This window comes from Scleropages formosus, chromosome 19 (genome assembly GCF_900964775.1).
Source record: "Scleropages formosus chromosome 19, fSclFor1.1, whole genome shotgun sequence".
NCBI lineage: Eukaryota > Metazoa > Chordata > Actinopteri > Osteoglossiformes > Osteoglossidae > Scleropages > Scleropages formosus.
In genome coordinates this window covers 6,960,558-6,978,979 of record NC_041824.1, presented here as the reverse complement: position 1 = coordinate 6,978,979, position 18,422 = coordinate 6,960,558, and the positions used below count along the sequence as shown (strand labels likewise).

General features: G+C 45.2%; 1 long non-coding RNA gene across 1 annotated transcript; it reads right to left on the bottom strand.

Annotated features, from left to right (window-relative positions):
* Positions 1-711: 711 nt before the first annotated feature.
* LOC108927699 (uncharacterized) lies at positions 712-7,574 on the bottom strand. Its single transcript, XR_001965608.1, has 3 exons — positions 7,355-7,574; positions 4,273-4,351; positions 712-966 (listed from the first exon to the last, which is right to left on the bottom strand). It is a non-coding gene; the product is annotated as an uncharacterized LOC108927699 (long non-coding RNA).
* Between the last annotated feature and the right edge of the window lie 10,848 nt (positions 7,575-18,422).

The window sequence follows — 18,422 nt, the reverse complement described above, 5'->3', positions numbered from 1 at the left end:
GGAAACATATTCCCTATTGATCCTCTCATAAGACAAAAGCAAACTTGTGCACGGGTTTTAATTACTGCATTTGTACTCAAAGCTGTGGAATTATACACCTGAATACCATTTACTTAAGCTCACATTTGAAAATTTCCAGATTTTCAAGGGAAAGGTGCAAAACACAGTCTTTATTATGTCCGGTATTGATGTGAATGTACAGTGACTTCCACACACCAATGTAGATGGGGTTTAAAAAAGGACATTAGAGTTCCACATCCCATGGAGCTTAATTTTTCCTGCTCTGAGCTCTACACTGTACGGGGCATGTCTGAGGTTCGACTGAGCAGCGGTGACTCAGTTAGAGACATGGCTATTATTATGTCACATCTGACATTACGCTTTTACCAAGTGCAGCTTGTTGTTTTTACCCATTGCTGCTCTTTCTTTTAATGAATTTTGGTCAAACAGCACAAATGTGGGTGTGATGACAGAACCATCCTGCCATTCTTACATTGATTCATTTAGCTCATGCTTTTCTACAAATGACTCACAGTGTTAAGGTACTTACAATTATTTACCCATTTATACAGCTGGGTAATTTTACTGGAGCACTTGAGGGTAAGTACCTTGCTCAAGGGTACTGCAGCCGGAGATGGGGGTTAAACTTGCAACCTTTGTGTCCAAAGGCAACAGCTCTACCCACTACACTACTAGTATAGATTTGCCCTTCATAATTACATCACTGCCAGAAAATCTTATGACATAATAAATGTAAATGTCTTTCTGAGATTCCATTTATCATGTTTCCTGGCCTGTTCTTCCAAAACAAAACCCTCTACAGTCTCGCAACCAAATTTCTTTCTTCTCCGACATCATTTTGGACCAATTCAGAGTTCTTCAACAGTCCAGAATTTATTCCCGTGAACATAAAATTCATTTCTTCCTCGTCCCGCTGCTTTTTCGCGTCTCCTTCCCTGTCTTTCCCTGATAAGACAGAGAGTGAAAAGAACACAATGGGGCTATTGTAGAAAACTACCAGCCTAATAACGTTATATGACATTAAGGGCACTAGTGCTATAGCAACTGAGTGAGACAGTTTGATTTAAATAAACTATACTTCATATACACAGAACAGAAGAATATTATATTTTAAGTTTTAAATAGAAATACGTTAAAGGCACAGGATTAATGATTTTTGCAATTCCACAGCTGCTTTAGTGCATTTATTCATTTAGCCGACAATCTCCAAAGCAATGCGCAATAATTTACTCATATGTAGAGCTGGGTAATTTTTACCGTATTAATTCAGAGTAAGTAAGTCGTTCATGGGTACTGCCACAGGATGTGAATTCCAACCTGCAACCTTCAGACCCAAAGACAGCAGCTGTAAACCTCTCTACCTGCTGGGCCACATTATTAGCAATTACACATTCCAGTTTTATTATTAAGTAGAGAAGTATAAGTCCTGTTAATCACAATAGTATTAATCCAGTATTGTTAATTAGATATTCCGGTTTTATTATTAAGAACACTATCATTAGTCCAATTAATTGCATTATTAGTATTATTACTTACATCGTCCAGTTTTATCATTTTATTAAGTGTGGTATCAATTGTCCAGTTAATTACAGTATTATTAGTCCAGTATTATTAGTTACATATTACAATTTGTTTTAAAAACAGGTTTCTAGAGATGCTGTTTAGTACGGATGACTGGGAATAATGTGGTTAGAAAAAAGGTTAGTTCTTCCTAATAACCGCTTCACTGTCTGCTCTGTTCAGTCTCCAGCTCAAACTGGTATAATGAAAAAAGCAGAAACTTATTGCTACAAAAACTCTACATTTTGTAGCAATAACTGTCCATTGATGTTGCTTGTTTTTTTTTTTTTTTTAATAGAAACTCTGCTGCGTTCAGTGGCCACAGATTCTCAAGACGGTTTTCAGGGGGAGTCACCATCAAGAACATTTTCATACCACTTTTCCCTCTGAATTACCATCAGCCCCTCGCCGCGACTCCCTAACTGTGGGATTTTACAATACGGCAACCTTTGCTGACATAAAGAGTTGCTCGTTTTACGTTGATGACAATGTGTTTATATTCATGTCAATGGCTGTCTCTGGAACGCTGTTTCAGCCCTGTCACTAATGTCTTTATCTCGAGCTTCCAAATGCCGAGGTCCTGCGAGACAGCTGTGAACCAGACCGTTGTTTTCCAGGGCCCTTGTGATTAATGACTCTCAATGTGATGCAATGGAAATTAAAAACAGAAGTTAATTATATCATTTCAGACACATTAGGCATGCACTATGAATTTCCATGACGGTCACTTTGACTGAACAGAGACAATGTGTGATATTAAGTAACATACAAGCAAGTTTAAAGGTTTGCTAATTAACTTGTTTATGTTACAAGTGTACCGTTTAAACATGTGAGCACTCAATCAAAGACATTATTGACTTGCAGTCGTGGCATACAGAGAATGTAACATTCAGAGAATATCTTTTTTTATTCCGTGGCTGTAAAAAGTGTGCTGCTTGTCGATAAATAATCAGACAAATGGTTATTTTGTGCCACCTTTTCCTGTTATTCTAATTTTTAATGTCATGAAAAATGTCAGAAGTAAAACATTTAAAAAATTGCAGGGTTTTTTGCTTTCCCAATATGGATGTTTATTATTAAAAATGTACATAAAAATATAATATGACACAATGTTTAACTAAATGAATACGATGTGGTTTCAATAATGCCTTTGGTCATATTTTGCTTGGCAGCAGCACGTTTCAGACCGAATTGTGTTTGAGTCGTAGTTTAGTTGGATTCAAACTCCTCGCTCTACTTCCTGATTTTCGGCCCCAGTTACAACTTTCCGCCAAGTTTCCCCTGCAACACCCTTGAACTGTGTCTCCTACAGCTCTGCCTACATGTGGATGCACTTGGATAGGAAAAGTTCTCGACTTCAGCTTTGTTCCCACTTTTCCTTTTGCCTACATCCATATGGATATAATGGGCATGTAATGATAAGCCTGAGAGTTGGGCTGCGAGTGGCGGGAAGGGGCTAAAGATAACCACTGGGATGTGTAAGGTTAAAAAAACAGCCCATGCAGGATTACGGGTGGAGTGAAATGTCTGCTATAGAGAGATGAAGGCTGATCTGAGGTACCGCGGAATCCCCATGTGATGAGGCTGAGCAGCAGATAAGGAGACATCAGACTAATCCCTCCCAGAAAGCTTAAAAGTCAATATCCTCCCCCGAAATAAGGGGACCCGCTTCCTCCGCTGACCCGGGCGAAAGCGTCTCTCGCTCGGCAAGAACAGAGAGAAAATTATCACCTGAAAAATAAAGAGGGGAACCGAAGTGCAGTCACTTTCACTCAGAAGAAGCAGCCATGGCAGCAGCTCTGCTGTTTTCTCAGTTTTCCGCACGCCCTTGTCTGGTCGGCGTTAAAATAAAACCGTAAAGGTTGGGACTCGTGTTCAGAATGAGAAACTAAAGGAGGAGGTGGGCTTTAACAATACAAAAGAGCACTAAGAATAAATTATAGCCATTCCTCAGCAGGTGGCCTACCGCTTGGAGCTGCCGCCTTAGACTCAAAGGAGCCAGGTTCGAACCCCAGCCACTGTTATACCCATGATCGAGGTACTTATCCTGAAGTGATACAGCAAAAATCGCCTAACTGTATGAATGGGATAATCACTGTAAGCAGCTTAGCTCACTTTGTATCTTAGTTTGGAGAAAAGCTAAAAAATTAAGTAAATAAAATCCCACACCTCTTGCATACAGTATAGGCGCAGTGGCCCTTGCGAGCGTCGCAAAATGATGTACAGTGACTGCAAACAATACCCACCATTATCAACATCATTTAGCTTCATTGGTTCAAAAACCGTCTTACCAACCTGTATTAAGCCGAAAATATCTTGCTTTGAAATCTGAACGACGTAGAAACTGTTTCTAATATTAATTTGAACCCGACTAATTTTAATATATTTTTTTTTAAATTTGGCTCTTAGTGAGACACAGAGAGAGTTTGTCCCAGCTGAGCAAGTTAGGTGCAGGTAAGATATGAATATGTATGCAGAAGGAATCATTAAAATAAGAATAAAAAAAACAGGGGAAAAGTTTTCCCAAGCACTCAAAGATTTAATTTGATAGCGAATAAGATTTTATAGTAGTGAAAGAGACATTCTTTTGAGGGAGAGAAAAAAAAGCATATTTTAAATGAAAAAAGAGGCAATGAGGCCAGCGCTGTTCTGGGCTCTGTAGATACAAAGACACATTTGGAATTACTTTACCTTGGGGAGTATGTTAAATAAATAGCCCTCCAGACCCACAGATGAAATGGAAATGGTCCACTCATTATGCGTAATAGATCTGTCATGACAAGACATAAAATCACAGATTAGAGTAAGGAGACACTAAATTAAACCACGTCCAATAACACTTCTACGGCAAAGCGATATTAAAGACGCACACCGATGACTGCGGTTTATATACTGTGTACATTTTTACAATCTTGGCAAATGTCTTCAATTTCCTCGTGGAGTTCAAGGACGCCTGTTTTCTCCGGCAAAATTGGGTCAAACACGTCTTGAGAATAATGGGGCCCGTTTGCTCGTTTTTGGACTGAGACAAAGCGTACAACATGTTCAAGGGAATGACAGAATAATTAGAGTAACCACGGGCTTTCTGCTGTGCGGCAAAGCAAAAGGATTTGGCTCGCGCAGCCCAGACACAACAAGCTCAACTTGGCCGTGTTTTCCCGTAGTACAAAGTTTTCATGGGTTTGTTTGTCTTCTTCGGCGCCTCTGTTGTAGCGACAATTTTATGCCGCAGCTGAATGAATGAGCACAACTGTCCAAATGATTCCCTAATTATAGTGCAGGGAAAAAATATTTGCCCCCTTCCTGATTTCCTCTATTATTCTAACATTTTTGAAAAAAAACTGAATGTTTTTACATCTTCATCCAAAATCCAATTTTACATAAAGGGCATCTGATTGGTCAAATAGCACATTTTTAAAAACTCATTTCATTTGTTTCCTTAACAAAGTCATCCAGCACCAACCAACCGGTGATGTCAGTGTCAAAAATCTGGAATAACTGAAGAAATCAAGAAGGGGCCAAATACTTCTTTCATGGCACTCTATGCTGTTTTCTCTTTGCTAGCTGTGTTGTTTATCATAGGTGTCAGTGATCAGATGCTCTGCAGCCCATATGCAGATGAATTCCTTCTGTCTTTTTGCTCTTATGGAAACATTTTAAACGTAGTGTGTATTAATGCATAAATGCATATTAATGCATAAATTGTACTTTTGCTGAGATGTACGTCGCTTTGGACAAAAGCATCTGCTAAATGAATAAATGTAAATATAAATGTATTATTGCCTATATAATATGTGGTATATGCGGTAAAACTGTTAAAGTCCTTCTGTGGTCTTCTATGATGAAAATTCAGGGTGTCCTTCAAGAACATTCTCTGTTCCTTTTCATCCCAGGAGGCCATTCTCCACAGGCAATTGATCTGCTCACAAGATGCTCTGCCCACACTGCAGGACTGTCCTCCTGCCCCTCTTCCCTCGAATCAATGAGGTCTGCCTAAACAGCATCGTCTTCAGAGCCTGCAATTACTTGTTGATTTCTAAAGCAATGCTTTTGGCATGAATTTACTGATTCATTTGTTAATATTTAAAAATAGCCTTCCACAAAGGATATGAGCACAGGGATACGGAACTTGCTGCCAAGTGTGCGGTACTGAGTTTCAAATGAAACGACGCTTTCTCATTGTGGGTATTTTTATTCCTTTAGGTGACACTTTCCTCCAAAGCAAATTATAACATTAAGGTTACTTACACTGATTTACCCGTTTGTACTGGGGTAATGGCTATTGGTGGAATTCAAGATAAGTAGCTCATTCAAGGCTGCTACACCAGGACACACACACACATTGTCTGAAACCACTTTTCCCAAGTGGGGTCACAGCAAACCAGAGCCTAACCCAGCAACACAGGGCGTAGGGCAGGAGGGGACACACCCAGGACGGGACACCGGTCCGTCACGAGGCACCCCAAGCGGGACTTGAGCCCCAGACCCACTGGCGAGGAGGGCCCTGTCAAACCTGCCGCGCCTCCTCGCTACACCAGGACGTAGCATTCAAATCTACAAGCTTTAGACGTGAAGGCAGCAGCCCTAACCACTATGGTTCCAGCGGCCCTTGCTCCTAGGTGTTACGTCAACCACATTGTATGTAAACATCAGATGAACTCTGTTAAATCTTGCCTGTAGAACCAGACAGAAAAATTTACTTTTTTTTTCATCTTTCGCTATGCACACCTGTTATTTAATTTATTGATACTAATGATGGACCGCAGTCCTGCTCTCCGGTGGGTCTGGGGTTCGAGTCCCGCTTGGGGTGCTTTGCGGCGGACTGGCGTCCCGTCCTGGGTGTGTCCCCTCCCCCTCCGGCCTTACGCCCTGTGTTACCGGGTAGGCTCCGGTTCCCCCGTGACCCCGTATGGGACAAGCGGTTCTGAAAATGTGTGTGTGTGTGTGATACTAATGATCAGGTGTAAGGACTGCATCAACAATGTCTATTAGAAACGATAAAGGCAAGAAGTTTGTTATTTCTAAATTTCCTCACCATCTGTAGCTCTGTGTCTAGTTTTGTTTGGACTCCATGTACCACACGTATCGTTTTGCATGTGTTTTCGGTAAAATTCTGCAGAGGTTACACGAAGGCTCTATTAGCTCATGTTTTACGAGTGTGTGTGTATCTGTGGATGTGTGTCCATATATCCAAAGCCCGGCCATCTGGGAGGAGGACGCCTGCTTGGCTCCAGTCCTTCTCTTGCACTCTGCTTTGGATCTTCAGCTCTCTATACAGTTGGGTATTATGATGTGAAGGAGAAGAGAAGCGACAGAGAAGTGCTGCACTAATCACTGCTGGCCACATTTATATCATACAAGTACAAATTACCGGTTTATTTAAAGCGAGTGTGTTTTAAAGCTATGCATAAATTTATGTTCACCTTCTGGAGAGTACTTGATGAGAAGAATGTAATAAATAAAAGGTAAGTTAAAAGAGCAAATGACTAAAAACACACACACACACACACACACACTCACACACATTGACTAAAACTGCTCCGTGGCAAACCGGAGCCTAACCCAGCAACACAGGGCACAAGGCTGGAGCAGGAGAGGACACACCCAGGACGGGACGCCAGTCCGACACAAGGCACCCCAAACGGGACTCAAACCCCCGACATGCCAGAAAGCAGGACCCGGCCAAGCCCGCTGCGCCACCGCACCCCCACACCCCCCAAGTGACTAAACATTTTGGGTAAAAAAAATCTCCATCATAAGGAGAGCTGCCTACCTGATCATAGCCCACCTGAAGAGCGACACAAGTGGCTGCTTTGGCCCCTTTGGCCGCTGGGGTCCCCTAACAAGATAGTTGCTCGGTTGAGTTCGCTCATAACGGAATGAGTCCAAATCGGTGAATTCCAACCACGTCACCAAAAGGAACCTACCTGTAAGGAGAGGAGAAGAGATAAGAGGGTGAAATTGCACCTCGGTGCTCTGTAGTGCTCTATAAAAGTAAACTGAATTGAGAAAAATTAAAGAAGTAGAAAAAAAAAGCTTATAGCTAAAGGTAGTATTTTTCTGGGTTTTAATTGCAATGTTATTTCATTCGTTTTGGCTTGTAGTTGGCAATGAAGTGGAAGCTGTAGACAGGCAATTCTCGACTGTTCAGATGGTTGTCTATAGAAATGTAACAATCTGAACCTCCGGGAGACATTCAAAATATCCTGTTATGTAATTGTAGGCATGCCAGCAGCCCGCTAGTCACCTGTATAATTTACACAAATATTACTCAGGTAGTAGTTTCCTGAAGTTATCTTCAATTTATATAGCTGACTGCCTATTTTACTTCCTGAATTTCGTTCCACATCATCTGACCTCAATGAAAGTATAATTTTTCTAAGTAAATTAAAATGAAAATGTATTAATAAAGGCTACTGGTGTTATTAAATCACCATTATGGCATCCAGGATGCATTTAGCAAAGTAGTTCACACTGAGGGTTGGCTGTGTGAAAAGAAGCAAAAATTGTTCAACAGTTTGTTGCCCCGAACATTCGCGGCAGGCAACGGACTTATTAGTATATTATTATTCTTAACACTTTTTTACCGGTGATGTGCTTATGCTGAATCTGTAACCATTTCATTAAATCTGCCCAGATTCTTTCCTGAAGTATTTTGGACCAAGAGCTCAGGTAGATTCCTCCAGTGCAACAGATGGAACTGCAGGTGAGTTAAATTGGTAGGAACCATAACCTACTCACCCCTGGTTTTGTCAGACCCTGAAATGATGAACCTAGTGAACAAGGGGACAGGTGAGGGTAAATACACATACAGACACACACCATCTGAAACCACTTGTCCCATACAGGGTCACGGGGAGCCGGAACCTAACCCGGCAACACAGGGTGAAAGTCTGGAGGGGGAGGGGACACACCCAGGACAGGATGCCAGTCCATTGTAAGGCACCCCAAGCAGGACTCGAACCCCAGACCCACCAGAGAGCAAGACCCAATCCAACCCACTGCACCACCGCACCACAAGGGTAAATAAAAATATCATATTCCCTGAAAGACAAGATGGTAGAAGCTTTCATTAGCACAGTATATTCAGGCAGCTTATCAATGGAGAAAAACTCAGCTTCTGCTGCTTCTGCTACAGTTTGGTTTCTAAAAAAACTATTGAAACTGAAGGACAGCGTGGCTTCATCAGTACTGGGGCTTTTCTAAAGCAGCATGTGAACACCCCCGAATATATAAAACACTTTGCGCTATGGAAAGATCTTGAAGAGTTGATCTTGAAAAGGCAAAATAATTGATGAGACAGAAACCTCCCTCGCTGAAGCTGAGAAGAGGCAATGGCGAGAGGTGCTCACTCAATTAATTTCCATTATTCAGTCGCTAGCCGAGAGGAATCTGGCTCTCAGGGGATGTGTTGACAACTTAATGCAAAACAACAATGGAAATGTTCTAAAAGAAGTTGGGCTGCTTGCAAAGCTTGACCCTGTTTTGAAGAGCACATCAGACACACTGAAAGGGAAGAAGGTCACTTAATATATCTCATGAAAACTACTCAAAATGAACTGATCTCATTTATCAATGTACACATAGTTAATGCAATGGTGAGTGACATTAAGGAATCAAAGTATCATGATTTTGGAGTGCACCCCTGACATCAGCCACACTGAGCAGATGTCTGTTATCATCAGAACAGTCAGCCTATAGAAATCCCCAGAGGTGAAAGAGCATTTTCAGGGATTCCTAGTAGCTCTTGTATCCACAGGCCTTGGATTGTCATCACTCATTTTAAATTGGTTGGAAGAGCTGGACATCTCTTTCAGTGATTATAGAGGCCAGTCATACGACAATGGGGCCAACATGAAGGGCAAGAACACAAGAGTAGAGGCCAGACTGCTGTAGAAAAATCTGACTGCGCTTTATGTGCCTTGTGGAACACACATACTCAGCCTTGTCATAGCAGATGAAGCCAGAGGGTTGGTTGATGCCACCAGCTTTCTCGAGTTATGTAAACACTCCTCAGTCTCTTCTTGGCTGCTTTTCAATGGTGGGCCATCCTAAAAAAAAGTAGGTGGACACAGATGTGAGACAAGAGGACAAAGTACTTTTATTTAGCAGACACTTTTCCCCAAAGCAACTTCCAATGAGCTCTATGTAGTGTTACTAGCTCACACACCTTATTCACCGTGGTGACTTACACTGCTAGATACACTACTTACACTGGGTCACTCATCCATACATTAGTGGGACATACACACTCTCTCTGTCACTCACACACACAGTGTGGGTAAACCCACACAAGGAGAGAACATGCAAATGGCACACAGACTGAGCAGGGATTGAACCCATGTCCTCTCACATCACCCAGACACTATGAGACAGCAGCTCTAGTTTCTGTGCCACCATGCCACTCTGAGTAGAATGAGAAACATTGAACCTATTAGACTGACAGGATGAGAGAGGCTCTCCTAAAGGTGACGGACACACACACACACACACACACACACACACATTTTCAGAACCGCTTGTCCCTTACGGGGTCACGGGGAACCGGAGCCTACCCGGCAACACAGGGCGTAAGGCCGGAGGGGGAAGGGGACACACCCAGGACGGGACGCCAGTCCACCGCAAGGCACCCCAAGCGGGACTTGAACCCCAGACCCACCGGAGAGCAGGACTGCGGTCCAACCCACTGCGCCACCGCACCCCCTAGGTGACGGACAATGTAAATGATCTCACTGTTAAAACTGAAGCTTAGTCACTTGCAGAGGAAATTGGATCTTTTAGATTCCAAATCTGTGCTGTGGTCTGGTAACACACACACATTTGCAGAACCGCTTGTCCCATACGGGGTCACGGGGAACCGGAGCCTACCCGGCAACACAGGGCGTAAGGCCGGAGGGGGAAGGGGACACACCCAGGACGGGACGCCAGTCCGTCGCAAGGCACCCCAAGCGGGACTCGAACCCCAGACCCACCGAAGAGCAGGACTGTGGTCCAACCCACTGCGCCGGTCTGGTAACATATTCTCTCAAAATAATATCACCAGCAAACTCCTCCAGTCTCCTACCACATAGCTGGATGTTGCTGTAGACCTAATTCACACAACCTAGTATTCTCTGATGAGCTACAGTGCCACTGGTTTCAAAGATGCAGTGGTATCAACAAGAGAAGAGTGTGACGTGTGAGTGTGGCTTAAAGCTCAAACTGATAAAACCTTGTTCGAGGTCTTCTGCAGCGCAAGAACGTCTGAGGATACCAGCAATAATCAGCATCAACCATGGGGTTTGCGGCTGGCTGTCTTATAATATTACGATTAATAATTTTGCCTTCAGGGCGGCAGGAAGAGAGCAATTCGTAAACAGTGTGTGCACCTCTGTTTGTATGGACAAAACGGAATTATGTGTATTTTTTTTTGAGAACATTTTTTTCTTTTTATGTATTAATTTGTAACATTAACATTCTACTCTTGTCATCATTTTATTGTTACTGTTCACATTATTCTGCACTTGACTAGAATTTAGGTTACACTGTTTTTTCTCAGACTTTTGAGAATAATTTAAATATTTAATTAAAAAATTTATTCTGTGTGTAGCGTCCGGACGGGAGTCCGACACGGACGCGCGTTGCTATTACGTCCAAACACAGACGAAATATATAATGACTTCACGTGCAGTGTGAGGTTAGACGTGTACGGTGAGTATTGTAAGACACTCGGTGGAAGGGAAACAAGAAACACGAGACCAGGAAACACACACGGTGTTGGAACTACGGTGAACAGTGAAACGCTAATCTGTGAGTCTGACCGCAACCCTGAGACGTGACGAAATACCGGACAGGAACGATGGACCAGGACTGAAGAACAAGAGGCAGGAACTGACGGGACGGGCACTCGGGACTGGAACATGCACACCTAGGAAACAAACTGAGGGAACAAGAGACTACCAATCGCCAACGAAGCACAAGAGAACTGCTGATTAAGAATCCGCGACTAGTTCTGCTCCGCTGGCTCCTTTTATACCTCCATGTCCTACGAGACTGTGAGGTGATAGGTAAGCGTTAGCTAGCGGCACTGAGTGGCGCCGCCTCTGACCAGGAGGGGCAGTGACCCCGTGGGATGTGACAGTACCCCCCCCTCCAGGGGCGGCTCCAGCCGCAGAACGCCGGCGGGTAGGCGGTCGCCCCCGCCGTCGCGGAGCAGGCCGATCTGGATGACACTCATGGAAGTCCTCAATAAGAGCTGGGTCCAAGATGTCCCGTGCTGGTACCCAAGACTGCTCCTCCGGCCCATAGCCCTCCCAGTCGACCAGATAGTACAGCGTACCCCGTCTCCGTTTGGAGTCCAGGAGGGCCCTGACGGAGTAGGCAGGAGAACCATCCACATCCAACGGTGGAGGTGGAGAGACTGCTGGGCTCTGCAGGGCGGAAACACAATGGGGCTTGAGGCGCGAAACATGAAACGTGGGACAGATACGATAATGCGAGGGCAACTGAAGACGGTAAGAAACCGGGTTGATCCTCTTCAGGATCTTGAAGGGGCCGATGAAACGGGGGGCAAGCTTCCTCGAGGGCAAATGCAGTTTGAGATCCTGGGTGGACAACCATACTCTCTGCCCTGGCTGGTACAATACAGTCCTACGCCTTTTGTCGGCCTTCTCCTTTTGGTTGGATACCACCTCCTGGAGACGGACATGTGCGGATTCCCACACCGACTCACTCCTCTTGTACCAGTCGTCCACAGCTGGCAACCCACTGGTCTCCATCGTCCACGGGAACAGCGGAGGCTGGTAACCGAGCACACACTGGAAAGGAGTTAAGTTTGTGGACGAATGGACCAGGGAGTTCTGGGCATACTCTGCCCAGGGGAGGTATCTGCTCCAATCCGCTTGATTCTGAGCACAGTAACTCCGCAGGTAACGTCCAACCTCCTGGTTGAGGCGTTCCACTTGCCCATTAGACTGTGGATGATAACCAGAGGAGAGGCTGACTGAGACTCCTAAGCGGGCAAAGAAGGCCTTCCAGACCCTTGAGGTGAACTGGGGTCCCCTGTCCGAGACGACATCCTCTGGCAGGCCATACAGCCGGAAGACATGTTGGAACAGCAGTTCCGCGGTCTCCAGGGCTGTAGGTAGACCTTTCAGAGGAATCAGTCGACAGGCCTTGGAAAAGCGATCTATGACGACCAATATGGTGGTGTTTCCATCAGAACACGGAAGATCAGTAAGGAAGTCCACCGCTATATGGGACCATGGACGGTTGGGAATCGGGAGTGGCTCTAAAAGCCCTGCTGGCAGCTGCCGTGGGACCTTGGCCTGGGCACATGTGGTGCAGGCAAGGACGAAGTCTCGTACGTCCTGTCTCATGGATGGCCACCAGAAGCGTTCAGCGAGAAGCTTCAAGGTTCGGTTGACCCCTGGGTGTCCTGTACTTGGACCATCATGGGCCCAGTGTAGGAGCTCGGACCGAACAGTGGACGGGACGTATTCTTTGTCTTGGGGCTGCTCGTTGGGACCGGGTTCTTGACGTTGGGCTGCTTGGATATCGTCCAATAAAGCCCAACGGATAGGAGCCACAAACTGCGTCGGGGACAAGATGGTGTCTGGTGGGGAGAGCTGAGGCGATACCTCGAACAAACGGGACAGGGCATCGGCCTTGCCGTTCTTGGAGCCAGGACGATAGGTCACCGTGAAACGGAACCTGGTGAAGAACATGGCCCACTGCGCCTGTCTGGAATTGAGCCTCTTTGCCTTCTGCAGATACTCCAGGTTCCGGTGATCAGTTAACACTAAGAATGGGTGCGTAGCCCCCTCTAACCAATGTCTCCACTCTTCTAAGGCCATCTTTATGGCTAAGAGCTCCCTGTTTCCTACATCATAATTCTGTTCAGTAGGCGACATCTTGTGTGAGAAATACGCACATGGATAGAGCTTCAGGGGACTTCCCTGGCGCTGTGAGAGCACTGCCCCTACCCCGGCCTCAGAAGCATCAACTTCCACAATAAAGGGCAGTTTGGGATCAGGGTGCTTCAAGATTGGGGCAGAAGTAAAACGCTTCTTTAGGTCTTCAAAGGCCTGACTCGCCTCAGGAGTCCAGGTCAGGCGCCTAGGGGCTCCTTTTAACAGAGCAGTCAACGGGGCTGCAACGGAACTGAAGTTCCTTATGAAGCGCCTATAGAAATTCGCAAAACCTAGGAACCGTTGCAGGTCCTTTACTGTCTTTGGCTGGGGCCATGACAGAACTGCCGAGACCTTCTGTGGATCCATCGTGACCCCGTTGGGTGTTAGGATGTACCCCAGGAAATCCACAGAGTGCACATGGAACTGGCACTTCTCCCCTTTCACGTACAGCTTATGTGCTGCCAGCTTTTGCAACACATCCCTGACATGTCCAATATGCTCCTCACGGGACCGAGAAAAGATCAGGATATCATCCAGATACACTAATACTGAGCGATTAATTAGCTCTCTGAGTACTTCATTAACAAAAGCCTGGAATACGGAAGGTGCATTCGCCAGGCCAAAAGGCATGACCAGGTACTCATAATGGCCGAGGGCGGTGCTAAAAGCGGTCTTCCACTCATCCCCTTCCCTAACGCGAATCAGGTTATATGCGCTCCTAAGGTCCAGTTTCGTAAAGATGGTAGCACCGGAAACCTGTTCGAGGGCCGACGTGATAAGAGGCAAGGGGTGCGGGTACTTCACAGTAATGGCATTTAGCCCCCGATAATCAATACAGGGGCGCAAACCCCCGTCCTTTTTCTCAACAAAGAAAAAGCCAGCGGAAGCTGGAGAGGTAGACGGCCGGATGAATCCGGCTTCTAGTGCCTCCGTTATATAAGCCTCCATTGCCTGATGTTCAGGTTGAGAAAGAGGGTATACCCGCCCCCTAGGGGGTGTAGTGCCCGAAAAAAGATCTATAGCACAATCCCAAGGTCTATGAGGAGGCAGTTCTGCAGCCTTGTGTTTGCTAAACACCGCCACTAGATCTGCATACTCCCTTGGAAGCTGCAGGGGCAGATCTGCATTAGGGCTCTCTATGGATGTGGAGTTACAAGACGTCTCCAGGTGTTTGGGACACTGCTGTCCCCAAGACAGCAGTTTCCCCTCACTCCAAGAGATAATAGGGTCATGGGTGCATAACCATGGGTATCCCAAAATAATGGGGTTATCAGGGGACTTAATCAGATAGAACCATATCTGTTCCTTATGGAGTGGCCCTACCTGCATAGTAACGGGCTCTGTGCGCTGCTCTACACGCCCCGACCCGATTGGAGCGCCATCAATAGCTTTAACAGCCAGGGGTTTTGGGCATCGGGCACAGGGCAAGCCCCAGGACGCGGCCATATCATGATCCATGAAATTCCCTGCAGCGCCACTGTCTACCATAGCTTTCGTCTGCTGCTGCTGGAAACCCCAGGATACTGTAACTGGTAATGTCAACAGGGAGGTATGGAGAGATACATCACTCACCAGTAAGTCGGTCCGTTGGGATCCACGGGGTGGCCGCACTGGGCAGGAAACCTGAACGTGATCCGCAGCTCCACAGTAAAAGCACAAGCGTTGCAGAAAACGGCGCCTCCTTTCCTCCTCTGTCACCCGCCCGTTACTGAGTTGTATTATTCCCTGTCTGACGCACTGTTCTTTGAGCCCTGCACAGCTGACAAGGTTGCGTGCTTGAGCCGGCTCACTGTCCACAGGGCTGTAGGGCACCTGCTGCCCTGGCGGCGTCGGGGTCCGGCTGGAACCGGAGTTGCTCCGGTAATCCGGCGAGAACTCCTGAGAGAGTGGTCTTGACAATCGGGGGCTGGATGTCTTCTCCACTGGAGACCAGGAACGCACCTGAAAACTCTTGGTGCTGGGGAAGAACTGTCTCTCTGTCTTTCTGTCTGGGCTAGGGGGTGACTCAGGAGAGTAGGGCCCTGGGAACAGAGAGGCTGGACTGGAGATTGAGTATTCTGTGTAATTCTGGTTCTCACCTCTGCTACCTTGCAAAGCCTCCTGGAAGGGAACGGACAGCTGCTCAGTAGCGCTGATCCCATTGGTCTGCACAGGGCTCGTGGGCTCCGCGCGAGGACCCGAGGAAGCATAAAGACGATCAAAAAGACATGTCCGCCAATCATCATGCGTTTGCGAACTGGTCGGATCGGCGCCCCGCCCACCGTGACTGAGGAGTCGTGTCAACTGCTCCAACTGATCTGTGAGGCGGCTAGCGGCGTTTGTGCAAACCAGGAGTTGTTCTTGGTTCGCCTCTGTCAGATCCGCCAGCTCACGCCATTCCGCTGAAGTCATACTAGCAGGCGGATTCTTCTGTAGCGTCCGGACGGGAGTCCGACACGGACGCGCGTTGCTATTACGTCCAAACACAGACGAAATATATAATGACTTCACGTGCAGTGTGAGGTTAGACGTGTACGGTGAGTATTGTAAGACACTCGGTGGAAGGGAAACAAGAAACACGAGACCAGGAAACACACACGGTGTTGGAACTACGGTGAACAGTGAAACGCTAATCTGTGAGTCTGACCGCAACCCTGAGACGTGACGAAATACCGGACAGGAACGAAGGACCAGGACTGAAGAACAAGAGGCAGGAACTGACGGGACGGGCACTCGGGACTGGAACATGCACACCTAGGAAACAGACTGAGGGAACAAGAGACTACCAATCGCCAAAGAAGCACAAGAGAACTGCTGATTAAGAATCCGCGACTAGTTCTGCTCCGCTGGCTCCTTTTATACCTCCATGTCCTACGAGACTGTGAGGTGATAGGTAAGCGTTAACTAGCGGCACTGAGTGGCGCCGCCTCTGACCAGGAGGGGCAGTGACCCCGTGGGATGTGACACTGTGTTTCTTTCTTAAAATTCTGTTATTTAATAAATTCTTATTATTTAATGATTCGGACAATTATGCCTGTATTTTGCTGTATTTTAAGTATTCATTAATAGTGTTCTTCTTGCAAGCTTAGCAATATTATTTCTCAAAATTCAGAAGCTAAATTACACTTTTTTTACAATTTTGCATTCTAGTGTAAATTAAATGGTTGCTTCTTTTAAAAAGAAAAAAAAAAAGCCCCCTCTTATATTACCGCATTCAACAAACAGTTGTTGAAACTAGATAAACGGAGATATATACACAATGGCTTTGTATAGAAAATTTTAAAAGATATTGCAGTATTGATTGTTCTTGGGGAATTTTAAAAGCCTGCTTAGAGTTCCCAAAAACCTAGAGCCGACCCTGATGACACCAAAGAAGGAGTAAGGTTGACACAAAAGCAAAGAAACTATACGATCAACACCTTGTACTACTTATGAAAGAAATAATTCAGCACCACGGACAGTGACTGACAACTGACCCCATTAACATGGAGATTTTTGAAAAACTTTACAAATTTTACATTTACATTTACAGATATGCATTTAGCAGAGGCTTTCTCCAAAGCAACACACATGTCAGAGAAAAAAAAAAAATACAAAAAAAGTGTCAACAATTTTATCTGAGTTGTGGTGAGATGAAAAAGAGGAGACAGGAGATCGATTTTTCTTATACCCCTGCATTTAAGGACATTGAAGTCTGTGGTTATTCATCACTGAATAAATGTGAACAATACAATGTAAACTCCCCACAGCTGTTCTAATATCTGCTGAATATCTGTGAGCAACATGAACTTATTTTATTAATAGACACTTTTGCTTCCTCTTCTGTCACATCTGATAGCAACAGCGAGTCTGATCAAAAAAAAAGAAAAAAATATTCGGTATATGAGGGAATAGATTAAAAGTGAAGCACGGCATGTCACCTGAACTTATTCTGCGACACCCTGCTGCCACCTACAATTACCAAGGACAGGAGCAGTGACACGTCAGCGAGGAGCCATGTCGCGACCCAGGAGCTGCAGCTCATTTTCCGCTGAGCTCACTTAGAGTGTGACCGTAGCATCTCCCCATCGCTGAGGTGGTCTCATCCACACGTGGCCTACATGCCCACACCTCCAGCACATCACCAGATCACAGCACTGGAAATGGCTCACTTCCATTTCTTCAACTGCACTGTTCGTAGGAAGGTGAGCAAGGAGAGCAGTGTTTGGTTCAGACTGGCAGGCTGTTGTATGAAGTGACATCAGTCATCATAAAGATTTTTTCATTTAAAAAAAAAAAAAAAATTAGTTTCAAGTATTTACTTTTTTGCACATTCCCAGATATTTTATGTGTACAGTGCATGTTATGCATAAACACTCAAACACAGATACATAAATATAGATGAACGTGTGTGTATATATGATATGTACATATAATGTTGATACACTTATGTACATTGTAACTTTCATACGTATGCATGTATGCAAAATCATTAAGCAATTACAAAATCAGCTGCTTTACAGCTGAAAAAATAGGAAGAACAAGTATCCAGTCATATCTTCATACATATAAGTAGCAAATTTATCATAAACATGCATTTATATCTAGTACACATGCATATATACAAATTTGTATTATGCACACAAGCACATGTTTCATACAGATGTATGCATATAAAATGTATGTAACAATATTACTAAGTAATTACAATATTGGTCACATTACAAGAGGAAAAATAGCTCAATAACCCTTGAAGAATCTTCAGACCCCTCCAAAGAATATTACAGTTTTACCTTCCACTGCTTCCAGTGCAATATAATCCAATGCACACCTGAGCACACCTTGTGAGGATGGGAAGAATAAGGGTGCCACCGCAGCAAAAGAGTTTGACCACACACCCTACTGGCCTTTGAAAAGACTCCAGCCAGAGGAAATGGGAAAACTGTGAGCTATGAAAACCATCTCTTGTCTCCACCTGCTTTTTCCCCCGAC